The sequence below is a fragment of the Lepidochelys olivacea genome, assembly GCF_965140295.1.
Source record: "Lepidochelys olivacea isolate rLepOli2 genome assembly, chromosome: 5".
Lineage (NCBI taxonomy): Eukaryota > Metazoa > Chordata > Testudines > Cheloniidae > Lepidochelys > Lepidochelys olivacea.
The window spans coordinates 133,335,440-133,357,534 of record NC_140415.1 but is presented as its reverse complement, the minus strand read 5'-3'; the positions used below and the strand labels follow the sequence as shown (position 1 = coordinate 133,357,534).

Here is a 22,095-nt window from a genome sequence, read left to right as displayed (position 1 = left end):
TCGTCTAAGTGCTTCAGAATTGATTCCTTGAGGACATGCTCCATGATTTTTCCGGGGACTGAGGTGAGGCTCACCAGCCTGTAGTTCCTAGGATCCTCCTTCTTCCCTTTTTTAAAGATGGGCACTACATTGGCCTTTTTCCAATCTTCCAGGACTTCCCCCGATCGCCATGAGTTTTCAAAGATAACGGCCAATGGCTCTGCAATCACATCCGCCAATTCCTTTAGCACTCTCGGATGCAACGCATCCGGCCCCATGGACTTGTGCACGTCCAGCTTTTCTAAATAGTCCCAAAACACTTCTTTCTCCACAGAGGGCTGGTCACCTCCTCCCCATGCTGTGCTGCCCAGCGCAGCAGTCTGGGAGCTGACCTTGTTCGTGAAGAGAGAGGCAAAAAAAGCATTGAGTATGTTAGCTTTTTCCACATCCTCTGTCACTAGGTTGCCTCCCTCATTCAGCAAGGGGCCCACACTTTCCTTGGCTTTCTTCTTATTGCCAACATATCTGAAGAAACCCTTCTTGATACTCTTAACATCCCTCGCTAGCTGCAACTCCAGGTGTGATTTAGCTTTCCTGATTCCATTCCTACATGCCCAAGCAATATTTATATACTCATCCCTGGTCATTTGTCCAATCTTCCACTTCTTGTAAGCCTCTTTTTTGTGTTTAAGATCAGCAAGGATTTCACTGTTAAGCCAAGCTGGTCGCCTGCCATATTTACTATTCTTTCTACAAGTTGCAGTGGGGGAGGTCTAGGCTGGCTTTTAGGAAAAAACTGTTTCACTAGGAGGGTGGTGAAGCACTGGAATGGGTTCCCTAGGGAGGTGGTGGAATCTCCTTCCTTCGAGGTTGTCATAAATATAAAGGGAAGGGTAAACCCCTTTAAAATCCCTCCTGGCCAGAGGAAAACTCCTCTCACCTGTAAAGGGTTAAGAAGCTAAAGGTAACCTCGCTGGCACCTGACCAAAATGACCAATGAGGAGACAAGATACTTTCAAAAGCTGGGAGGAGGGAGAGAAACAAAGGGTCTGTCTTTATGCTGCCTTTGCTGGGGATAGACCAGGAATGGCGTCTTAGAACTTTTAGTAAGTAATCTAGCTAGGTACGTGTTAGATTATGATTTCTTTAAATGGCTAAGAAAAGAATTGTGCTGAATAGAATAACTATTTCTGTCTGTGTATCTTTTTTGTAACTTAAGTTTTTGCCTAGAGGGGTTCTCTATGTTTTGAATCTAATTACCCTGTAAGGTATCTCCTATCCTGATTTGACAGAGGGGATTTCTTTACTTCTATTTACTCCTATTTCTATTAAAAGCCTTCTTGTAAGAAAACTGAATGCTTTTTCATTGTTCTCAGATCCAAGGGTTTGGGTCTGTGGTCACCTAGGCAAATTGGTGAGGCTTTTTACCAAACCTTGTCCAGGAAGTGGGGTGCAAGGTTTTGGGAAGTAATTGGGGGGGAAAGACGTTTCCAAACAGCTCTTCCCCAGTAACCAGTATTTGTTTGGTGGTGGTAGCGGCCACTCCAAGGCCAAAGGGTGGAATATTTTGTAGCTTGGGGAAGTTTTGACCTAAGCTGGTAAAGATAAGCTTAGGAGGTTTTCATGCAGGTCCCCACATCTGTACCCTAGCGTTCAGAGTGGGGGAGGAACCTTGACAGAGGTTTTCAAGGTCAGGCTTGACAGATCCCTGGCTGGGAGGATTTAGTCAGGGATTGGTCCTGCTTTGAGCAGGGCGTTGGACTAGATGACCTCCTGATAGTCTATGAGTCAACAGGCCGTGCCCCTCACTCCAGGGTGTCCTTACACACAGGCGTCTTCAGGGGAGAACCTTTTGCTCTGGAGGAATGAGCCTGCGGAGGTCGGGCAGTGGGGGCGAGGAGAAGCAAATGCCCCCTTTACTCTCTGCTGCTGCCTCCCAGCCGGGGCGAGACTCTCCTGCATGCACCCGGAGAGCTCCCGCTCTGCCAGCGGGAGTCCCTGGCACATGCAGGCAGCAGCCTCCGGCCCGGCCCGCTGCGGGAGCTGGGCAGGGACGCCGGGGCCGCTTTGCAGCCGGCTCTGGGCAGCTCCGCCCGGGCACGCGCTCAGCCCCGCGCCCTGGCAAAGGAGCGGCGGGGGAGGGGCAGGACAGCGAGGAGGCGCCCGGCCCTTGGGGCGCACGCGCACTCTGCCGCGGCGGCCGGGGGAGCGCGCTGACACCGAGTTACCTTTCACCCACTTCGCCGCGGCTCGCCGCCGCGGGGTAACTGGAGTTCAGACGCTGCCGCTCACTGCGCCTGCGCGGCGCTCCCGGCCTCGCGCGGGGCCGGGGTGGGGTTTGCAGGGGGGCGCTGGGTGAGGGCCGCCCCCCCCTTATCCCAACGGCCGCCCCCCACTTATCCCAACGGCCATCCCCCCCTTATCCTATCACCCACTTATCCCAACGGCCGCCCCCCCTTATCCCCGCGGCCGTCCCTCCCGTTATTCCATCGCCTCCCTTGTCCCAACGCCCCCTTATCCCAACGGCCATCCCCCCTTATCCCATCCCCCCTTATCCCAATGGCCGTCCCCCCTTATCCCAACGGCTTCCTCCCCTTATCCCAGCAGCCGTCCCTCCTGTTATTCCATCGCCCCCCTTATCCCAACGGCCATCCCCCCCCTTATCCCATCACCCCCTTATCCCAATGGCCGTCCCCCCACTTATCCCAACGTCCGCCCCCCCTTATCCCGCCCCCCATCCCAACGGCCATCCCCCCTTATCCCATCCCCCCCTTATCCCAACGGCTTCCCCCCCTTATCCCAGCAGCCGTCCCTCCTGTTATCCCAACGCCCCCTTATCCCAACGGCCATCCCCCCTTATCCCATCCCCCACTTATCCCAACGGCCGCCCCCCCTTATCCCAGCAGCCGTCCCTCCCATTATTCCATCGCCCCCCTTATCCCAACGCCCCCTTATCCCATCCCCCCCTTATCCCAATGGCCGTCCCCCCTTATCCCATCCCCCACTTATCCCAACGGCCGCCCCCCCTTATCCCCGCGGCCGTCCCTCCCGTTATTCCATCGCCCCCCTTATCCCAACGCCCCCCTTATCCCAACGGCCATCCCCCCCTTATCCTATCACCCACTTATCCCAACGGCTTCCCCCCCTTATCCCAACGGCCATCCCCCCCTTATCCTATCACCCACTTATCCCAACGGCTTCCCCCCCTTATCCCAGCAGCCGTCCCTCCTGTTATTCCATCGCCCCCCTTATCCCAACGGCCATCCCCCCCTTATCCCATCCCCCCCTTATCCCAATGGCCGTCCCCCCACTTATCCCAACGGCTTCCCCCCCTTATCCCAGCAGCCGTCCCTCCCATTATTCCATCGCCCCCCTTATCCCAACGCCCCCTTATCCCAACGGCCATCCCCCCTTATCCCATCCCCCACTTATCCCAACGGCCGCCCCCCCTTATCCCAGCAGCCGTCCCTCCCATTATCCCAACGCCCCCTTATCCCAACGCCCCCTTATCCCATTCCCCCCTTATCCCAACGACCGCCCCCCCTTATCCCAACGCCCCCCTTATCCCAACGGCCATCCCCCCCTTATCCTATCACCCCCTTATCCCAACGGCCGCCCCCCCTTATCCCCGCGGCCGTCCCTCCCGTTATTCCATCGCCCCCCTTATCCCAACGCCCCCTTATCCCAACGGCCATCCCCCCTTATCCCGTCCCCCCTTATCCCAACGGCTTCCCCCCCTTATCCCAGCAGCCGTCCCTCCTGTTATTCCATCGCCCCCCTTATCCCAACGGCCATCCCCCCCTTATCCCATCACCCCCTTATCCCAATGGCCGTCCCCCCACTTATCCCAACGTCCGCCCCCCCTTATCCCGCCCCCCCATCCCAACGGCCATCCCCCCTTATCCCATCCCCCCCTTATCCCAACGGCTTCCCCCCCTTATCCCAGCAGCCGTCCCTCCCATTATTCCATCGCCCCCCTTATCCCAACGCCCCCTTATCCCAACGGCCATCCCCCCTTATCCCATCCCCCCCTTATCCCAACGGCCGCCCCCCCTTATCCCAACGGCCGCCCCCCCTTATCCCAGCAGCCGTCCCTCCCATTATCCCAACGCCCCCTTATCCCATCCCCCCCTGATCCCAACGGCCGCCCCCCCTTATCCCAACGCCCCCCTTATCCCAACGGCCATCCCCCCCTTATCCTATCACCCACTTATCCCAACGGCCATCCCCCCCTTATCCCCGCGGCCGTCCCTCCCGTTATTCCATCGCCCCCCTTATCCCAACGCCCCCTTATCCCAACGGCCATCCCCCCTTATCCCATCCCCCCCTTATCCCAATGGCCGTCCCCCCTTATCCCAACGGCTTCCCCCCCTTATCCCAGCAGCCGTCCCTCCTGTTATTCCATCGCCCCCCTTATCCCAACGGCCATCCCCCCCTTATCCCATCACCCCCTTATCCCAATGGCCATCCCCCCACTTATCCCAACGTCCGCCCCCCCTTATCCCGCCCCCCCATCCCAACGGCCATCCCCCCTTATCCCATCCCCCCCTTATCCCAACGGCTTCCCCCCTTATCCCAGCAGCCGTCCCTCCCATTATTCCATCGCCCCCCTTATCCCAACGCCCCCTTATCCCAACGGCCATCCCCCCTTATCCCATCCCCCCCTTATCCCAACGGCCGCCCCCCTTATCCCAACGGCCGCCCCCCCTTATCCCAGCAGCCGTCCCTCCCATTATCCCAACGCCCCCTTATCCCATCCCCCCCTGATCCCAACGGCCGCCCCCCCTTATCCCAACGCCCCCCTTATCCCAACGGCCATCCCCCCCTTATCCTATCACCCACTTATCCCAACGGCCATCCCCCCCTTATCCCCGCGGCCGTCCCTCCCGTTATTCCATCGCCCCCCTTATCCCAACGCCCCCTTATCCCAACGGCCATCCCCCCTTATCCCATCCCCCCCTTATCCCAATGGCCGTCCCCCCTTATCCCAACGGCTTCCCCCCCTTATCCCAGCAGCCGTCCCTCCTGTTATTCCATCGCCCCCCTTATCCCAACGGCCATCCCCCCCTTATCCCATCACCCCCTTATCCCAATGGCCGTCCCCCCACTTATCCCAACGTCCGCCCCCCCTTATCCCGCCCCCACTTATCCCAACGTCCGCCCCCCCTTATCCCGCCCCCCCATCCCAACGGCCATCCCCCCTTATCCCATCCCCCCCTTATCCCAACGGCTTCCCCCCCTTATCCCAGCAGCCGTCCCTCCTGTTATTCCATCGCCCCCCTTATCCCAACGGCCATCCCCCCCCTTATCCCATCACCCCCTTATCCCAATGGCCGTCCCCCCACTTATCCCAACGTCCGCCCCCCCTTATCCCGCCCCCCCATCCCAACGGCCATCCCCCTTATCCCATCCCCCCTTATCCCAACGGCTTCCCCCCCTTATCCCAGCAGCCGTCCCTCCTGTTATTCCATCGCCCCCCTTATCCCAACGGCCATCCCCCCCTTATCCCATCACCCCCTTATCCCAATGGCCGTCTCCCATCCCAATGAATTCTTCCAAGGCAAAAGTCAACAAATATTGTTCACTGTTGTTGTTTTTCCTCTTCTACCTCTCAAAGGTTCCGCTCTGCCTGGCTTATGCTGCAGATACTCCTAGTGCTTGCTTGTCTTAAATGTTGGCAAGGAAATAGCATGTTTTCACTTCTGGCTAAATCTGTCCCTCCCTGCTTGAGGTTACTATCGGGCAAATCTTCAGAGCGAGTGTATAGTTCTGCTTTGCATTACTGAGTCCTGTACAGGAAAAGGTGACTTCATTGTGTGCATTTAACCATCATTTACATCTTGATTTAGGTTTCCTTTTAACTGCTTTTGGCAAAATTGTAATGCAACCCATTCCTCTCCTCAGAGTTACCTCTCAGTAATATTTATGGGTCTCCACGGTATTCGCTGTATGAATGAGTCTCTGTTGCACACAAATCATATACCGATACTGTATGGATTTAAGTACGAAAGTATTACTTCTAATGAGATTTTTGATCTTGGATCTAGCATAACTGTTTGAAAGAGACTGAGGAAACCTCTAGACCAACACCAAACCATTGTTTCAGAGCTGGCAGTAAATGATGGAAAAAGAGTCAGTCAAATAAAATGAGGCCTCTATTTGCAATCTTTTGAAGCAGCAAATTGAAATTTCTTGCAATTCCTCCAAAGTTTGTGCAACTCTTGAACAAACTACAGTGAGGGGGTGAGGAGATGTGATAATTTTTAAAAAGGACAGTCTGCAATAAGTACAGTTATTAAGGCCAACCATGTAGACCTGTAAGCACAGCTAAATTCACAGTTAGTGTAAGGGGGAGAGGGAGATCTGAATTTGGCCTCCAAAGTCATTATACAGGAACTTAGCCCTGCAGTCTCTCTACAGGCAAACCAAGGTGTCTGGCCTTTACCAGTAAGGCCTTATCTACACTGCAGTTGTAACACAATTGTTCCATGGCTCAGGTTCAAGGTTAAAAGCCGCAGTATGGATGGGTCCAAACTGCCTATAACCTGTCTAAAGCCTTGTACTGTCCAGGGTTTTACCTCAGTTAAATGGACGTTATTAGATCCTCTCTACCCTGTGGCTTTTGACTGTTTCCCCCAGCATTTCCTTTGAAATAATTTTAAGTTTAGCTGTCATTAAATCCCTACAAAAGAGATGAAAGAAACTGCATGTTGCTTGTATCCAACTACTCAGTGTTTGTGTTTTCCTGCAAAGCAGCATAAGATTAACCAGCAATAAGCTAGGAAAAAGTGCTCCTTTTGCTCTTAGAGAGACGACTGTCTTCTCCCCATAATATCTAGTGATGTGCTGTAGAATGAAATGTCTTTCACTCTCCCCCACCTCTCATAGTCTTTCTGTCCTTCAGCAGAATCATAATCCAGTCTTTAGATAAAGATTTTCTTCTGTTTTTTTCCCATTGCAAGCACCGATGCATTCTCTCAGCATCTCAGTGCATCCAGGTTCCTAAGTAAAGCTATTTACTTGCCTTTCCTACGCTGTACAAAGACAGCAATGTGCTAAGGGAAATAATAGATTTGTTGAGGGTAACTAGAGGGCTTTAGGAAACAAATCATTTGTCACCTTCTCAAGCTTTGAAGCTACTTTTCAATAACAGAACAATTCCCACTCCTGTTTTTAGTAGTGGTTTTGCTATCTTTCACTTCAGGAGCTTTAAAGGGAAGTTGTACAGTTATTTAACTGTCTAGGGTCCTGTTACATATGACAATGATTCCTCTGACATCCTGGGAAGCACATTCAAAAGTGCTGCAAGTTTGAGGCCTGTGGTATTACAACTATATATATGGAAAAAACATGAATTTTTAAAACAGTTTTTACATTGTATCTGCACTCTCCATCACAGCCATTAGAGCTAGTATGGCTTTCCACTGGAACTGACATTTTTTGATACTGAACGTTCTGGTGGCAGAAGAAACCGAGCTTGTGATTGGAATGTGTGAGAAATGTAAACTTTCAAACTCTTTTTAAGTTAACCTCTATCCTTGCTCTAACAAACAAACTGGCTAAATCATCCATTTTGTTTCTAAAGTGTAGCGATTACAATGTCTTCTGTTTACATTGCAGGTGTCCCTTCAGTTTTAAGTAATAGCTGTGGACTCATGCATACTAATAGAGTCATAGTATGCTGTCATAAAAATAAAGGGAAGGATAACCGCCTTTCGTATACAGTGCTATAAAATCCCTCCTGGCCAGAGGCAAAATCCTTTCATCTGTAAGGGGTTAAGAAGCTCAGGTAACCTTGCTGACACGTGACCCAAAATGATCAATGAGGGGACAAGATACTTTCAAATCTGGAGGTGGGGGGGGAAAGGCCTTTGTCTTTGTGATACCTTTGCTGGGAACAGATCAAGGATGCAAGCCCTCCAACTCCTGTAAAGTTAGTGAGTAATCTAGCTAGAAAATGGGTTAGGTTTTCTTTGTTTTGGCTTGTAAATTAGCTGTGCTGGAGGAAATGTGTATTCCTGTTTTTATGTCTTTTTGTAACTTAAGGTTTTGCCTAGAGGGATTCTCTATGTTTTGAATCTGACTGCCTGTAAGATGATCTTCCATTCTGATCTTACAGAGTTGTTTTCTTATCTTTTTTTGTTCTTCTAATAAAGTTCTGTTTTTTAAGAATCTGATTGGGTTTTTTGGGTCTTAAAAATCCAAGGCTGGTTTGTGCTTATCTTGTTTATTCTCAAGTCTCCTGAGGAAAGGGGGTATAAGGGCTTGGGGGGATATTTTGGGGAAATAGGAACTCCAAGTGGTCCTTTCCCTGATTGTTTGTTAAATCACTTGGTGGTGGCAGCGTTTTACCTAATCCAAGGGCAAAGACTTTGTGCCTTGGGGAAGTTTTAACCTAAGCTGGTAGAAATAAGCTTAGGGGGTCTTTCATGTGGGTCCCCACATCTGTACCCTAGAGTTCAGAGTGGGGAAGGAACCTTGACATATGCAGTGCAGAAAATATGATCTAAATGGATTTGGGTAAAACATGCTTTAAAGGTGAACTGTGAAGCAATAATATACACACCCTATAGAGGTCCTGATCCTGCAGTTGGATCAATATAGGCCATATCTTATGCCATTTCCTACTCCTTTATAATATGTCTATGGGCCTCTTATTTCAAATGTAAAAAGACGTGTTATATTCTGTCTGTCTTCCTTTCTCTGCGGGACTTTAGCACTCTTTGGAAGACCTTGATAAAGACTACATCAGCTGCAACATTCCCAAACCCCCAAGGAGGGAAAAGGGAATAAATTTCAGGCAGTTTAAAGGCCTTGTCTATGCTGGCCTAGGTATTGTTTGAAAATGGAGTTACTGTAAATACAGTATTGTTTTCAAGAACTGCTCCTGTTCAACTACTTTCATATGGTCTTAAGGTTTAATGTGGATGGGTCAAAACCATGTAAGAACTGGGTTAAAAAAAATATCTAGCCCAGGTAAATAGTGTAGGCTACTAAAATGGTTTGAAGAGGTTGGATATGTCTCCACTGACTTTGAAACCATGTTAAAACCCACTTTAGCAGGAATTGTTTGAAAACTGTTGTTTTACAATATCACAGGTCCCGTTGTTCATTTTCAGTTCATCTTTTAGAGTTAAGGGAGTATTTGCATTTTTGTATTAGGAATTATAGTTCCTGTCTTTTCTTCCTGTCTACTGAAATTTGTTTGTTTTTTTTTGTTTGGTTGGTTGGTTTTGGATTTTTAGCCATTTATGCAGATATCCTCTTCCTTCTTAGGCTTAATTTAACAGAAGGAAAGAATTTTGGTTCATTCTGCTATCAGAATTTGGAGCAGCTTTTTAAGGCTCCAATCATGCAATTGGACCCATGCAAACAGACTCCTAAACTTATTGACTAAAATTTTAGTGTGTGACAAAGGAAGTATTGGGAGTTAATTTTTAACGTTATATGCACTTACAACTTTGTAATAACACATTTGCAATTACTTGATCTACCAAATTTTAGGTGAAAACAGCCGTCAACATTTATAAAACACTTTCATATGATGCAGGGACTGTCTTTTTGTTCTGCGTTTGTACAGCACCTAGCGCATTGGCATCCTGGTCCATGATTGGGGTTGCTAGGCATTACGGCAATTCAAATATCTATTGTAAAAATCACCATAACTAATTTCAAAGTGTTTGAGGTGCTTCAAGATGGAAATATAAACCTACTGTAAAACATCACAAAAAGAGCAAAGTTAACAGACACAATTAGTGCAGGGTAGTCACCATGTAACAGTTCTAAGATCCCATACCTGGAAAGATGCAGTTTGTTTGTAACAGTGGGTTTGTGAGTTACCAGTCCTGTTATTGCTCTGAAAGAATCTTTTGTAGTTTGATTAAAATCAGTGGAACGTATTTCTGCCTATGTGAACAGTGGAAACTGTCTTAAACCCACATTTGGCAGTTGTCTTTAATGGGGTTCTATGTAGGCACAGTTCTATTCAGGTTCTCAGACTGCACCCATCACCATGGCATTTGAGTGTACTTGAGGACCACAGGGGCTGCCTCTAGTGCATAAGTGGTATTTTTGAGTGGTGTACAATTATTGTTTTCAGTCTATCAGTATGTCCATAAACCCCCCTTTTCATGGATTTATAAGTCTGTCTTCATGGGGCTCTGCAGAACTCTTGCTAAAAGTTCAAAATCTTGTTTGTAGAGTTCATTGTACAATTAATATTTTGCACAATTTTTCTTTTGCCAAAATTGCAACACAGTTCAATTGAGCATGATGAGCACAATGAACAAGCCAAATCCTGTGGCTCCAACTAAACGTTATAGCTTACGGAATTACTCTGAGTGTGTGTGTGTGTACAGACTCTGAACAAAAGCACTCTTAGTGTAGGCAAAACTTCTGATTCCAAGAATTGCTCTGACAGGAAAGAGCTTTTCCTATGCCACAACTAAGGAATTGAGAGGGTTTTTTAAAGAAATGTGGCTGTTTAAAAAAAAATTCACTGGTGTTGTAGTGTAATAAAATTAGGGCCCAATCCTGTACTTGTTGATGTCAGTGAGAGATTTGTCACTGATTTCAATTAGAGCATCATCTTGGCCTCAGATTATACACTTCTTAGCTCATCACCTTATTTTTCTGCTAAGCACCTACTAGCATGCTTTGGGAATGATGTAAATAATGACAATTCTGCATCCTTGAAAAAAGAAATATGTTTATATAGAACTACTTGGAGTGTCCCCTTAAAGCAGAGACTTGGGCTCTGACATTGCGATCATTAACAGCATATTGTGCCTACCGGCCTCTATAACAGGGCCTCAAACTGGGGGTCATTAAGTTATTATGTGGGGGTCGCAATATCAGCCTCCATCCCCAAACTCTGCTTCACCTCCACCATTTATAATAGTGTTAAATATAAAGAATGTGTTTTTAATTTGTAAAGGGGGGTCGCAATCAGAGGCTTGCTGTGTGAAAGGGGTCACTAATACAAAAGTTTGAGAACCACTGCTCTATAATATGGGTTCTGTATTCTCAGATTGATATACACAGCTTTAAAGGGGCTGCTATAGCTGGCTGGGAAATGGCTTAAATTTTTTTTACAAAGTATTATAACAAGGTTTAAATTTTTTCTAATTTTCCTTGAAAGTTTCCTTTTGACATTCTTCAGGTTTTTGTTAGCCTGAAAACTGAAAATTTTCAGTTTAACCCCCCCCCCCCGCCCAAATTGGGGTTTGGGTGTACTATACATACCGTAAGTGCTCTGCTAGGATTGTATTTCACATGGCCTTCAATAAATGTGATTGCAAAACTTGTGAATGCATCCATTTGTGCACACAAAATGGATAATGGTGTGTGTTTTAGATGAGAACTAGCACAAACAGCTGGGATGGCAGCTTTTAATTTTTAAAACATTTATTTGCGTTCTATCCGAAGTGCAAACAAAGTATGAGAAGCATGTGCTTATCAAGGCAGAGAACAAACTAATAACCCATAGGCATTACTTGTATCGTCCAAAAGCAAGGTGTGTGGGAGGAGGCTGGCTGCTGAATTGCACACCTTTCTGAGCGCACTTAACAAGAAAAAATGTCCCAGCAAACAATAGTGTATAGACATGCTTCAACACTCAGTAATTTTGTGCCATTTTCTCTGCTTATAAGCCATGCATTTCTGTAAGTCAGTCTCAGTCCTACTAGGAAGGGTTACAGTAAGGCATGTGGTAGGATTCAAGTTAATTAATATTACAGAAGTTGCAAATAGAAGTACTCTAAATGTTGGACTAGGGTTGTTCTATAGCTAACTTCACCACTTAGGCAAGGGGATCCCCCAACCCTGGTGCCCAGAGTCTGCACATTATCACTGCTGAGACTTGAGCTGGGACCTTTGTGGTCTGACGGCAGAAGCTCATTCACAGGGAGCCTAGTGCACAAGGAACTAGGAGCTGTGCTAAGCTTGTCTCAGTTGGACACATCAGAAGGTGAAATCAGCTGCTTCGTCCATTATTCTTAATCATAAGAAGATACAGTGTGGGCTCTAACTTGAAGGTACTGGGTATATGAATAATGCCTGGTAACAAAGTACATGTGTCTGGGTGACTCTAATATTCTGGGACTAGCGTGGGTACAACACCAAAAACAAGGGTGAATTCTACCTAGTGAGACCTAAGTGAGCTTTTTATTTCAGTAACAATTATATTAATTTTGTTTTCAACAGTCTCTCTCTAAAACAAAATATAGCAATGTCCAGTTGAGCCAGATGAGCACACTGAACAAGTAAAGCCAAAACCTCCAGCAAACTCAACTTTTCATTTTACAGAATACATTCTGTCTGTGGACAAACTGCTCACAAAAAGCCACTAAATGGCTTTGTTTCCCATGCCTCTTGGCAAGTGTTCAGTTAGTCATTTTCAGAACAAGAACTGCAAAGGAAAGACCAAAGTAGAGCTTAATGTGAAATTGCTGCTGCTTTGCTGTGATCTGAGAACCGTAGTGCAATGGGAGGTGGAAGTCTATATCGGAAAGAGCCAGAAGACCTACAGTTCCCAGCATGTACTGCAGAAACACGCCTATGGCTGTACCTAGGCTTAAAAGGGCAATTATTACAGAAAATGGCAAGAGCTGAGACAGGATTTATTTACTATGTGAAAACAGTTGTCAAGATAAGTTGAATAATATTTAAGCACAATAGGTATTATGACTTTTCATTAAGAGATACATTTCTTCAGGAAAATTCTTGTAAGGATTATTTTAAAGTTATGCTTAATGCATTTTTGTTTTCCCCTCAGCAGGGTGGATGTGTTCAGAGGCACGAGAAACAAATTTCACATGTTCTTTGGAATGGTGTGAGTACAGATATGGCTGTTAAAGTATAATTCTATCCTTTTGGCACTCCTGTGGGCCATGAAAAGTGTATGGACTTCAATTTGTGCATAGCTTTCCTGACAGCAGAAATCAAATCTTGTGTATGGTAATTTATACTAGACAACTTAAACACTGGCCTTCCATGTAAATTCACATGAAAATTATAGAACCACAGGGGCAAAGACTAGGGCCCTTAGACTTTTTATATTATTAACAATACATAGTTTTTTTTTTTTTAATTGCCAGCTATCCCTTACTGGTAGTTTTATACTTTAAAAGAGAGTCCCGTGTGTAATGTGATTATAAAGCTGCAAAAATAACTGCATAATTCTCTATTTTTTTTTTGCACCGTCATATGCTTGCACTCATAAATCTAAGCTTTCATTTAAAAAATTAGGACTTGTACTGATGTAACTAGAGGCACTCTTAAACTGATTTCAGGGTGCCCAACCAAGGAGGTTGCTCTGACATAACTAAGGGCACGTCTACACTTAAAATGCTGCATTGGTGCGGCTGCAATGATGCAGATGGACTGCTGTAGCTCTTAATGAAGATGCTCTATGCCGAAGGGGAAGAGCTCTCCCATTGGCGTAGTTAATCCACCTCCCAGAGAGGCAGTAGCTTTGTTGGTGGGAGAAGTTCTCCCACCAACAGCGCTATCCACATGGAGGTTCATAGAATATTAGGGTTGGAAGAGACCTCAGGAGGTCATCTAGTCCAACCCCCTGCTCAAAGCAGGACCAACACCAACTAAACCATCCCAGCCAGGGCTTTGTCAAGCCTGACCTTAAAAACCTCTAAAGAAGGAGATTCCATCACCTCCCTAGGTAACCTCTTCCAGTGCTTCACCACCCTCCTAGTGAAATAGTGTTTCCTAATATCCAGCCTAGACCTCCCCCACTGCAACTTGAGACCATTGCTGCTGCTTCTGTCATCTGCCACCACTGAGAACAGCTGAGCTCTATCTTCTTTGGAACCCCCCTTTAGGTAGTTGAAGGCTGCTATCAAATCTCCCCACACTCTACTCTTCTCTTCTGTAGACTAAATAACCACAGTTCCCTCAGCCTGTCCCCATAAATCGTGTGCCCCAATCATTTTCGTTGCCCTCCACTGGACTCTCCAATTTGTCCACATCCTTTCTGTAGTGGGGGGCCTAAAACTGGATGCAATACTCCAGATGTGGACTCACCAGTGCCGAATAGAGGGGAATAATCACTTCCCTTGATCTGCTGACAATGCTCCTACTAATGCAGCCCAATATGCTGTTAGCCTTCTTGGCAACAAGGGCACACTGCTGACTCAGATCCAGCTTCTCATCCACTGTAATCCGCAGGTCCTTTTCTGCAGAACTGCCGCCTAGCCAGTCAGTTCCCAGCCTGTAGCAGTGCATGGGATTCTTCCTTCCGCAGTGCAGGACTCTGCACTTGTTGAAACTCATCAGATTTCTTTTGGCCCAATCCTCCAATTTGTCTAGGTCACTCTGGCCCCACTCCCTAGCCTCCAGCTTATCTACCTCTCCCCGCATCTTAGTGTCATCCACGAACTTGCTGAGGGTGCAATCCATCCCATCATCCAGATCATTAAAGAAGATGTGGAACAAAACCAGCCCCAGGACCGACCCCTGGGGCACTCCACTTGATACTGGCTGCCAACTAGACATCGAGCCGTTGATCACTACCTGTTGAGCCCGACAATCTAACCATCTTTCTATCCACCTTATAGTCCATTCATCCAGCCCATACTTTAACTTGCTGGCAAGAATACTGTGGGAGACCATGTCAAAAGCTTTAGCTTTAGGTCTGTGTAAGTACGTTGCTCAGGGCTGTGGATTTTTCACACTCCTGAGCGACCTAGTTATACCTCTATAAGTCTGTGGTGTAGATCAGACCTACTTTTCCAAGCAGCGTGTAGACAAGGTCTCATTTTTTAGATTATTGTGAAGGTGACCTTTTTAATTGTATTACAAACAGGGCTCTTTGCCCTGAAACAATAGATGTGAAACAAGTGTGAAGTGTTTCTATTTATCGAAATGGAATAATGACCAGATGTCCTGATTTTATAGGGACAGTCCCAATATTTGGGGCTTTTTCTTATATAGGCTCCTATTACCACCACACCTCCTGTCCCAATTTTTCACACTTGCTGTCTGGTCACCCTAACTATGAAGCTCAGTTACATCTTCCCTACTGCTGTACTGCAGATAAGCTTGCACCCATGGGCTTGTCTACATGAGAGGGTAACTCCAGTTTAAGGTATGATTTTAAACTGATTTAGTTAAGAGTGTCCACATAGCCTTCTGTGCCAGTTTATTGCAGTTTAAATAAGGATTATTTTGTCTTAATTTAAATTAAGAGCAGGGTTAAGTTAAAGAGTTTTTCTTTAACCAAAATCAGTGTGTACACAGGGGTTTGCATCAGTTTAATTAATTTAATTACACCGGTGCAACTTCTGCAGTAGGCCAGTTAATGAACCCGTATCCCTTGAGCTCCGAGATGGCAGTAGTAGCAGGTGAGTTCTAATAGTGCAGAAATGAGTGTGCATATAGCTCCATCCATTTGAAGAGCTCACAATACTTTATGAATACTAATGAATTTAGCCTAATTAAATCTGGGCATTAATCATCCCTCAGGAGAATGGTTCTTCTAAAGTCTTATAACAAGCCCAGACCTGAATTCACATTTTGGTCAGCTTTATAACAGATTTGTAACATCCCCTTGCAGCACCTCAGAAAAGATGTTCCAGACTCCGAAAGTGGAATTGCAGGTAAGGGTATGTCTACGCTGCAATGAGAGGTGATTGCAGCAGGCATAGACTTGGGTGACCAGATGTCCCAATTTTATAGGGACAGTCCCAATATTTGGGGCATTTTCTTATATAGGCTCCTATTACTCCCTACCATCTGTCCTGATTGTTCACACTTGCCATCTGGTCAGCCTAGCATAGACATACCTGAGTTGGCTTAGCTCTAGCCAGCACAGCTGCCAAAAGCGGTGAAGCTGTGGCAACACTAGCCAATCATTACCCAGGGTTCTGGACAGGTTTATACAACCCAGGCTGAAGTCTGTGCTGTTGCAGTTTCACTGCTACCCGTCCCCAAGCCAGCTAGATTAAAGCTAGCTCAGGTATGTCTGTGCCTATGCAATCACACACCTTGACGGCAGTGCAGCCACCCAGGGGTTGCAAGTGACTGATGAAGGGCAGGACTGGCAATTTCCCGACATCTGGAGATTTAAAAGTAGCCATGCTTCAACAAAAAAACTTCAAAAACAGTCTTCAAAGAGAAACTGCAGAGCTGCAATTCATTTGCAAATTTAAGACCATTAATTTGGGCTTTAATAGGGACTGGGAGTGGCTGGCTCACTACAAAAGCAATTTTCCCTCTCTTGGTTTTGACACCTCCTCATCAGCTATTGGGAGTGGACCACATCCACCCTGACTGAATTGGCACCGTCAGCACTGGTTCTCCACTTGTGAGGTAACGCTCTTCTCTTCATGTGTCAGTATAATAACGCCTGCATCTGTAATTTTCACTCCATGCATCTGAAGAGGTGGGTTCTTTACCCACGAAAGCTTATGCCCAAATAAATCTGTTAGTCTTTAAGGTGCCACCGGGCTCCTCGTTGTTTTTTTGGGTTGTAGTGGTGCAGGTGGCCCACTCCAGCAGGGGGTGGGGTAGAAGCAGCCAGGGGAGGCTGTGGAAACCTGTAGCTAATTAGGGTGGGGCTTGTTAGGAGCCAGACAGGAGGCAGCTGCTGGGGCAGCTCAGATATAAGGGGCTGCCCAGCAGAGTAGAGGGTAGTCTTTCCCTGACAAGTAGGGAGGAGGACTGGCTCCTAGGGATAGCACTTAGGATAGAGCAGTACTGGGTAGTCTCAGGGGAGTGGAGGGTGAGCTCTGGCCTGTTACTTGCTAGGCTGCAGAGCCCTGCTAGAAAGGGCTAAGAAGGTTCAAGGGCCAAAGGGAAGCGGCCCAGGGATGATAGACAGACAAGTGGGGAGAGAGAGAGAGAGGACAGAGAGGCTGCCCCTAGAGAGTTCCTGGGTCAGAGTAGCGGGTGGGCTTGGGTCCACCCCCCCTGCACTGCACCTGGCCGTGGAGGAGCATGGCCAGTATGGACTGCAACTTGTCCCTAAAGTGGGGGGCTAGACTTTAGGTTGTGGTTGGCCCCTGTGGCAGGTGCAAGCCAAAGGACTGCCTTGACCCCCTAGTAGGGGGGGTGAGAAAGAAGTAGTGAGCATTGCTGGAGGGCAGTGTCCTGAAGAAGACACTGCCGAGCTGGGGAGCAACGCAGGTCCAAAACAGCAGAGTAGAGTGAACAACGGACAAGACACTACCTATAGAAGGTGCTCTGGAGCTGGACTGAGCTAATTCTCAGCGCAACCAGCAGGAGGTGCCCCCATGGTGAGTTCTGACACTATTACAAGATACAGATTAACATGGCTACCCCTCTGACTTTTCGAGGGTGACACCCTCAAATTTACTGTCGCCTCTCAAAATACTCCTATTTGGAGGGGGTGCAGGACTTGCCCTTCCACTGACATTTCAGAAATGGCCTCTCGTTGCTCTGGTCTCAAGAAGGAGGGAGATAAGGATGGGAGGAAGTGGCGAACAGAAAAATAATGGCCGGATCAGACTGGGACAGAAGGGAAGAGCTGGGAGGGGAAAGAGACTGAAGGTGGAGGAGGAGGAGAAGAACCAGCTCAGGAGAGTAAACCTCCTTGAGAGAGAGAAGTTTTAAAAATGAACCTCCTGAAGAAACCTAATCTGAGGGAAAGCAAGGGGTGGGGGGGGAGAGCCCAAAGAATAATTGAATAAGGTACAGAAAGATGGTGGTGAATGGGAAGGGTGGGGAACTGAGGGCACCTTCATTTTCTCTTTGAAAATGTGACAGTCATGATAACTGCAGTCTGACCTACATGGAATGGACTGGTGGATCCAACTCCAGTAATGACCACACAAGAGCCCACGCTGCAAAATCTGCTATTGTCATTAAAAACATCTGGCATAGCTATATTGGCTCTCTCGGCCAGGAGTTATCCGTTCATTCCAAAGGCAAGTGTCGATGTAACTAAAGGTGTGATTTTTATACCCATTTAGTTAACACAATGCAGCTGTGTGTGAGGGCACTCTCCCAGTGATCTAAGGCTGGGTTTAGCTTGCTGGCCTGTTCTACACATAGATTTATGTACTGATTTAACTATGTCAATTAGGGTATGAATTTTGACTGGTATGATTATGCTGGTACAACCTCTAGTGAGGACAGTCGTATTGGCATCAGAGGCCTTCTCCTGGTACAGTTTATTCCTCTTCCTGTACTAGAATAACCTATACTGGCATAAGCACCTTTTTATATAGTACGTCCGCGCTAGAGAGGTTGTACGTCTTTAACTACACTTGTTTAGTACAAGCTGTGGCTGTCGACCAGCCCACAGAAACCTTCTGTCTAAACCAGGTTTAAGGCCCAAATGTCTGGGCTCAGCAACTGTATCCATTTTGTGGCTAAAAAGACGTTTCCTGGTAACTAACTGTAGTATTCTTTTTAAAAAGTACATATTGCACAAAGGCTTTCTGCTTCACTGAGAGTCAGCATTAGTATTAATTAGACTTGCCTGCTAGATCAAGCAGTTTGCTGTAGTCTGTGTTAATGATTCTAGCTAGAACTGGTAGCACCATCTAGACATGAACTTGCCCAATACTTCCCACTATAAGGACCTGGTTTTAGTTGTTTGTAACTCTGTCCAACTTTGACTGCTTGTGCTGAAATTCCCTGTGCTGGGTGTCTGTTTCAGGCTGAAATGTTTTAGAAAGTTGCACCTAAAATGGCTCAACTATTTCAGAGAACGAGGGCTGATTTGCAGAAGTGCTGAGAACTCATGGCTGCAACTGAAGCCAATAAGAATTCTGTTTTAATGTGCTGTATTACACTAACCCCTGGTCTACACGGCGGGGGGGATCGATCTAAGTTAAGCAACTTCAGCTATGCAAATAACTAACAGCTGAAGTCGACGTACTTAGATCTACTCACCGCGGTGTCTGCACTGCCGTGAGTCAACAACTAACGCTCCCCCATCGACTCCACCTGCACTTCTCGCTCCGGTGGAGTACCGAGTCAACGGGAGAGCACTTGGAGGTCGATTTATTGCTTCTAGTCTAGATGCAATGGATCAATTGCTCTGGAGGTCAGTGTAGACATGCCCTGAGGATGCTGAACAATCAGGCCTTATGCTTCTCAATTGGGGATCCAATGTTAGTGGACACTTTGACCTTAATCTTGCTGTGCCTCCATTCTCTATCTGTAAAATAGGGATAATACTACTCTCTGACTTCATTGTGATGTTGTGAAAATAAATGCAGTAATGTCTGTGAAGCACTCAGATGTGATTGTGATGAATGGCATAGAAAAACTCATGAGGAAATGAATAATCTGTATTTATCACAGCGTTTGAACAGTGGGCAGTAAACTAGGGCCACACATTGGTCAATATTTTGTTTTCTCTTCATTGTTCATGCTGTGCACTGAATGAAGCAGGTGCCCTAAGCGGGAGGTGGGGGGGGGGGGAATAGTATGTGATCATACAATTAAAGACTGTATCATAGCACACTTGCAGGGGGTGTGAATTAAGCTTTCACAGGCAACCTTTAGTTCTGGCATTTCCAGCTTTTGAGTGCTTGACTTTGCAAACTTACCAAAAACTCCAATAAAAGAATGTTTTATGTAATTTATCATTAGATTTCCTTATAGTGTGTACACAGGTTCCCTAATAGTAGTGTCTTACAGTCAGCCTGGCAAACAACCTGCCTTAATATCTAGTTATATCCAGAATAGTTTAATCCTAATGGGATTTGCAGAAAAATCCTGGTTTTCTCATAACTCTTAATTTTGTTCTGTTCTTGTTCTTAGTGAAGCTCTGAGCTCATTGATATCAAAACATGATAGATTGGGGTTAAGTGCAAGCTCTGCTTATCCCTACCTCCAAAGCACTTGATACTCCAGCTCTAGACCACTCCTGAGCAGAGACTCAGTTGTATTGTGTACCAAAGTGTGTGATGGCTCCTGAGATGGATGAATGTCCATGAGTAATTAAGTTAAGGCCATCTCCATTGTGACCAAATGCAGATTGCAAATTAGAACCTATAGCTTAAATTGTGAAGAGTGTGGCTAGTGACTTGGGGTGCACAACTTGAGATGCCTTAAGGAGCTTGACTTTTTAAAATGTGCAAAGCTTCCCCCCCTCTGAAAATCAGCTCATCTAATCTTGTCTCAGATTGGGCACCCAAAAACAAAGGGTGTCACTTCTCCTATCTTAGCCCAGACTTCCAAAAGACAGAACTTAGTACACTCGCCCAGTCTGCTGCCTACAGAAGGTCACTGAATCCTTCTTCGCTACTGAACCATTGCATGTGCTAGATCGCACACTGCAGCCACTTCGTTTTTGGCAACCACATAATTATAAGGGCTTGTTGGCATAAAAATCCAGTTACTAGTATTAATTTCACACTAGCCCTGGGCCTGTCTGACACACATAGGTGTAAGAAGCATCATTCGTAGGGTGCAGTCAATAAATTGTATACCAGCTGTGGTTATTCTGCATGACAACGCATACTTCCATGTTCCAGTGTCTCTAATTAATATTTGCAAGTTTTTGTAGTTTTGTTTCCTTCATGCTCACATTAAAGAGCTGGTATTTTCTTAAACACAGTTGTAATCAAAAAGGTGAAGTTGCTGTACTGGAGGCTCATAAGTGTGAGAAAGACACAGCCTGTTTGTGGCTGAGTAAAGAGTGAATAAAAGCCCTTCTATTTCTGCTGGCTAATGGAGATTCCCCTTTCCATTCAAGTGGTAGAGGCATGAGATTCTGGAACCAAAACCTATCCCCTGTGTGCAGAATAGCTGCTGATCCTAATACTTGCATGGTATGTACGCAGCCCTGAACTGCTTCTCAGCTGCAGACTGGCTTGAAAAACCAAAATTACTTTTGACACATACAGAACATGAGCCAGACCCTTGATTGATGTGAACTGGCATCCCTTAATTGAAGTCATTGGGCCTATACTGATTTTTACCAGCTGAGGATTTGGCTCCTCCTCAGCAGGTTGATGGCCTGCCCAGATGGGTTCAGAAGGGGGTGGGGAAACTAGTAATAAGGTTTGTGTGCATTGTGTAGGGAGTGAGTAGAGTGTTTTGTGCGTGAATGGGGTGCTGGAAAAGGCTGGAGAGGCCTGAGACTGAACTGGGCGTGGAGACTCGAGGTAAGTCTATACAGGAATAAAAGCCCTGAAACACAGCTGCAGCTGGCCTGGGTCAGCTGACTGAGGCTTGCAGGGCTCAGGCTCTGAGGCAAGGCTCTGAAGCCCCACTAGGGGTTAGGGCTCAGAGCCCAGGCTCCAGCCCATATGGAGAAAATTAGTGGGTGCTCATCACCAACTGGCAGCCAGCTTCCCCCCTCCATCCGCCTGCTGCCCCGCCAATCAGTGCCTCCCCCTCCCTCCCAGCACCTACTTTTTCGCTACAATTGGCTGTTTCGCGGCATGCCAGAGGCTCTGGGAGTGAGGGGGAGGAGTGGGGATGGGGCATGCTGGGGGCAGAGGAAGGAACTGGATGGGGAAGAGGTGGGGCAGGGGTGTGGGCGTGAGGTGGGGACTGGGCCTGGGGTGGAGGTGGGAGCTCGGGGGAAGGGTCGGGTGAGGGCGGTGCCTGGGGTTGAGCACCCCGAGGCCTGAAGGAAGCTGGCGCCTATGCTCCAGCCTGAGTCCGAATGTTTACACTCGATATGTAATCCCCCAGCCTGAGCCCCGCTAGCCTGAGTCAACTGAGCCAGGCTCTGAGGCTTGCAGCTGTGGGGTTTTCTTGCAGTGTAGATGTCCCCTAAACCATGCTTCATCACGCAAAGAGGGAGGAGGGTGAAGGCTTTTGGCTAGTTGCGTCTGCACTGTGCTAGGTCTCAGGCAAGAGTGTCCAGCTTGCAGAGCTGCCAAGCCTATGTGTTTAAACGGACAAAGCCACTGGGTCAGATCCTCTCGGCACAGCTCTCTTGGTACAAAGCTGTGCTAGTTTACACCAACGGAAGACCTGGCCCCATTGTTTTCAGCACTCGGTCTCGTTTGCTTGACCGGGGTGGCTGACACTGCTGGAAACTGAACTCTCCTGGTTAAATATCCTTAAGCTTGTGAGTAATTAGCCAAGTTTGAAAGGCACGTAGTTAACCAGGAGAGCTTTCGTTTGAAATATGAACCAGCTTAGTGAATTGCAACAAGGGGGCTGCAT

At 47.2% G+C, this 22,095-nt stretch overlaps 1 long non-coding RNA gene across 1 annotated transcript in view; it reads left to right on the top strand.

The window, feature by feature from the left end:
• The first annotated feature begins 1,014 nt into the window (after window positions 1-1,014).
• The window catches only part of LOC311520894, a 32,562-nt gene continuing 11,481 nt past the window's right edge, over window positions 1,015-22,095 (top strand). The window contains exon 1 of the long non-coding RNA XR_014711727.1: window positions 1,015-1,085. This is a non-coding gene — a long non-coding RNA (uncharacterized lncRNA). The remainder of the gene's footprint in view (window positions 1,086-22,095) is intronic.